This window comes from Gossypium hirsutum, chromosome A10 (genome assembly GCF_007990345.1).
Source record: "Gossypium hirsutum isolate 1008001.06 chromosome A10, Gossypium_hirsutum_v2.1, whole genome shotgun sequence".
Taxonomy (NCBI): Eukaryota; Viridiplantae; Streptophyta; class Magnoliopsida; order Malvales; family Malvaceae; genus Gossypium; species Gossypium hirsutum.
Genome location: NC_053433.1, coordinates 23,618,326 through 23,623,123, shown reverse-complemented (window position 1 = coordinate 23,623,123; position 4,798 = coordinate 23,618,326). Strand labels below are relative to the sequence as shown.

At 40.8% G+C, this 4,798-nt stretch overlaps 1 non-coding gene across 1 annotated transcript; it reads left to right on the top strand.

Annotated features, from left to right (window-relative positions):
* Positions 1 to 3,831: 3,831 nt before the first annotated feature.
* On the top strand, positions 3,832 to 3,938 carry LOC121208644 (small nucleolar RNA R71). Its single transcript, XR_005903775.1, has one exon. It is a non-coding gene; the product is annotated as a small nucleolar RNA R71 (small nucleolar RNA).
* Positions 3,939 to 4,798: the final 860 nt, after the last annotated feature.

The window sequence follows — 4,798 nt, the reverse complement described above, 5'->3', positions numbered from 1 at the left end:
AGTGAGGGAAGATGATTGGGCTACTGTGTTGAGGAGCCCGAAGTGTCGAGCCAACCGAGTTACGAGAGGCCAATGGAGATAACCTCCCTCCGATGCCGCTCAGTCTGGTGGCAAATGGCAAGGGCAATGAAGTAGGCGAGGTTGAAGATATGGCCATTCGCCATACTCCATAGGAAGTAGGCATCGTTAGTGTTGACGACGCCGGTGCTCTCTCGCCGGCCTGACAAAGTGTGTACCAAGATGGCGTATAGGTACCTCAATAAGGGAGAGAGAGCTGATGCCTTGGAGCGGCTTGGATCGTAGGAAGCCGAACTGGGGACCAAAGCATCCCAACACTTCGAAGGGGAGTAGTGGATGTGGCAATGAAGGGTGTTGAGCTCGTTATCTTCCATGAACTCCTCCGTATAAAGGCCCAAAGCGATACCGAACTCGGGCACACTTAACTGGCGGACTAAACCATCGAGACAGAACTGGACCATTCCAGGGTCATCGAAGTTGGTCATGATATCTTGAACATGGAAGGTCGAGCAAAGTTCAAGTGTAAGCTCAAGGTACGTCGGCTCGATGATTGCAAAGAAGAGTTCCCATGGATCTGTTATCTGGAGGGCTCGGACATCGTCAGCCGACTGAACTTATTCAAGTATGGTCCAGTCAATACAGCAGCCCACACCTAAAGGTCAGACCCGAAGTATCTGAAAAAGTTCCTCTTCATTTCTTAGTGGAAACTAGAGGAAAGGGTGTCGATTTTCCTAGATGAGACCCGAGGATGACGTTGCTCCTATTTACTTCTTCGAGGCGGGAACTATAGTCTTCTTACAATGTGATGATGACATTGTACCTGCATTAAAAAATCGAAACTCAACCAATACGTCCCAAAAATAGCACAGAACCATAAAACTCAATATGAAGATTCTATGAGACTTACGTATTGGATGAAATAAACAAAACTACTAAATGTATCAAGTTATAGTATTATTGGAATAATGTAACAGGAATATGAATGAATGTATATGGGAAGCATAAATTTCATGAAACTAGGAAAAATGAAAAAGTAGAGCATAATGGAGTAATTAAAATGACAAAATTCTTATAAACAACTAACTATGAGAATTCATTTAAAATAGGCAAATAGAGTAGAGAAATCATGAAATAAACAAAATATTCAAAGGAGATAGAGAGAAAAGAGTAAACAAACATAAAAAGAAGGAACTTGATGCATCAAAATCAGTGTTGTAAGCGGTGCACGGGCGTGGGGGGTAGGGCGTGTAGAGTTGCAGCGACTAGGGTTAGGGATTTTTGGGGAGGGAGATGATGAATAGTGAGGGGTTTTTATAGATTTTAGGGCACACGGCCGTGGAACACGCCCATGTGCCCTAATTTTTGCCCATGTGTTTCTCGAATTTTAAATTTGGGCGTGTCTGACATTCGGCCCACGCCCGTGTCGCACGGTCGTGTCTCGCTTCGTTCGCTTCTCTCACGCCCGTGTACATTGGTCCACGCCCGTGTTAGCTTGACAAGTTCGCCTATGGATGACACGCCCGTGCTAGTTTGACAGGTTAGCCCACAGTTTTGAGGCATGGGCGTGTCGAACGCTCGTGTTGTTTTGGCAGGTTTGCCCACGGCCATGTGGCACGGCCGTGACGACTTTATCGCTTCCCGTGTTAGAAAAATTTTGCCCTGTTTTCACACGGTCTAAGGCACGCCCGTGTGCCTGACTGTGTGGTATTTAGAGAATCTGTGTACCATGATTTGGTTAGTACGTTAGATGTTAAAAACTCAAATTTAAAGAAATTAATACTGTTAGTGCTCGGGTTGCCTCCCGAGAAGTGCTTATTTATAGTCTAATCTTGACTTACTTCTCTGGTGCGTGATCATGGTGAATCAAGAAGTTTACACTTCTCATCTGTGCTATCAATTTTATCAACATAAGGTTTAAGACGAGTATCATTTACCTTGAATGTGCCAAAATTTGAAGTGGTTTACCTCGATCGTACCGTATGAAAAAATACTAATTACCGTAAGAGGGGTTTCTTCATTTAGTTCAAAAGTGGCGATTCGAGGATCTGCTATATCGAGTAGTACTTTGTCTCCAACTTTAAGTTAATTTTTGGAGGAATTAAGCTCATCATGGCGTGGTTTTGGTTTATCGTGTTTTCTCGATTTATGTGTCCGCCATTCATCTAGCTCCTCGATTTGTAACCTTCGTTCTTCATGGATAGGTTCTTTGTTGTTTCTTGGCTTATGCATGTTCTTCGAACCTGTTCTCTACAAAGAAGGTTGCACTATATGGTTAGTTTTAGCCAAATGATTTGTACAGTCACCTTTGATTTTCGATGTGTTATTCGAATTACGGGCTTGAAGGGTGATTGTTTTGTCTCCCATACAAAGTGTGAGTTCACCTATGCCAACATCAATAATTATTCTGGCGGTTGCTAAAAAAGGCCTTCTTAAAATTAAGGGGATGTTGCTATCCTCCTCAATGTCTAGAACAACGAAATCAACTGGGAATATAAATTTGTCGATTTTAACGAGTACATCTTCAATAATACCCCTAGGAAATCTGATAGTTTTATCTGCTAATTGAATTCTCATCCTAGTTTGTTTGGGTTTCCCTAGACCTAGTTACTTAAATAATTTGTAAGGCATAACATTGATACTAGCCCCTAAATCAGCCAACGCATAATTAAAATCTAAACTACCAATTAAAAAAGGAATTGTAAAACTCCTTGGATCTTTTAGTTTGTTAGGTAGCTTATTCTGTAGAACGGCTGAGCAGGCCGCGTTCAGCTTCACATGCAATGCTTCATCTAACTTCCGTTTATTTGCCAGAAGCTCCTTTAAAAACTTGACTATGTTTGGCATTTGCGAAAGGGCTTCAATAAACGGTAAGTTAATATGTAGTTTCTTTAGAAGTTTAAGGAATTTACCAAATTGTTCGTCTGAGCGGTCTTTCCTTGTCATATTGGGGTATGGCATGCGAGGTTTATATTCATTAATCATCGGCTTTGGCTCATTGTGGCCGACCTCATCCTTACCTATGCTTACCCCCATTTCTGGCCTTGGTTCTACAACTAGCCCTTCTTCATCTTGAATGGCATTCGCGTTGAGTTGATCCCTTGGGTTAGATTCAGTATTGCTTGGCAGGCTACCTTGTGGTCATTCAGAAATCAACTTGGTGAGCTGTCCAATCTGAGTTTTGAGCCCCTGGATTGATGCTTGTTGATTTTTGAGTGCGGTCTCGGTATTCTGAAAACGAGTTTCTGACACTGAGATGAATTTTGTTAGCATCTCCTCAAGGTTCAGTTTTTTCTCTTATTGGTAGGGTGGTTGTTGGAAGCCTAGAGGTGGTGGTCTCTAATTCCCTTGGCCTCCCCATGAAAAATTAGGGTGGTTCCTCCAACCTGCATTGTAAGTATTGCTATAGAGATTGTTTTGAGATCAAGGATTGTTACCCATGTAATTTAACTGTTCGTTCTCCATGTTGTAGCCATAAGGTGGGTATTCTGAACTACTTGATCCACCACCATTTGCTTCCATTGCATTACTGGGTGAACCTGTGAAGAACTAAGGAAACCATAAATTTTCTTATTCAAGAGTTCTACTTGATTATAGAGCATGGTGATCGTATCGACGCTATAAACGCGGGCTGTTTTCGTTGGCTTTGTCCTTATGACTTCCCACTGATAGTTATTCAGTGACATCTCTTCTATAAATTCAAAGGCATCTTCAGGTGTCCTATTATTGATGGTTCCGCTAGCAGCTGCGTCAACCGTTTGTCAAGTCGAAGGATTCAGGCCATTATGAAAGGTTTGAGCCTGTAGCCAAAACGGTAATCCCTGGTGAGGGCATCTTCTCAGGAGGTCCTTGCATCTCTCCCATTCATCGTAGAGTGTTTCTAAATCCATCTGCACAAAGGAAGAAATATCACTACCTAATTTATCCATTTTAGCCTGCGGAAAATATTTTAATAAAAACTTTTCTGTCATTTGTTCCCAAGTAGTGATTAACCCCCATGGCAACGAGTTCAATTACTGTTTAGCTTTGTTTCTAATTAACAGCAATCACAGGAGGTAGCAAATTTTCTTGGTTTTCAGCCATCTCCTTGGATGTGGTTGAAGTATCTCCCTCTTGCTCGTTCTCTGTGTATCTTAGGCTTCGCCTTATTTCTCTCCGATTTCTGTGAACTGTATGGTCGATCTCACCGTCAAAAAGTAGTGGTCCTGACGGGTTTCTTCTAGTCATAAACTAGAAAAACCTGTCAGAAGGAAAAAAAGAGAAAAATTAGAAAAGAAAATAAAAATTTAAATTGTAATAAAAGTAAAGTGTCTAAAGTAATAAAAATCGAGTTTTCCTAATATCCTAGTTCCCCGGCAACGGTGCCAAAAACTTGATGCGTGATATTCGTAACAAGTTTTAAAGATTTATAAATGAAATGTTTTTGAGACTAACTTATTATCATGATTAAGGCAAGTGTACCTATCGAACAATAGTATAGTTCAGCAAGACCAGATCGTCGAACCCAAAAGAACTACGAGTACTAGTATTTACTTCCTTTTTTTATTATTTAGCCGAAAATTTAAGAGGTTTGGTTGTCTAAACTAATTACTAACTAAGAATGCATAGAAAGAAAAACTTGGGAAAATACTTTTGGAAAATTCGATTGATTGAGACAATACCTAAGGACAAATCCACCTAGACTTCACTTGTTATTTGACTCTGAATCAGACGATTTATTTATTTGACTTGATCCGTAGAAATCCCTAAGTTATATTATTATCTCTCTCGAGACTAATAACGT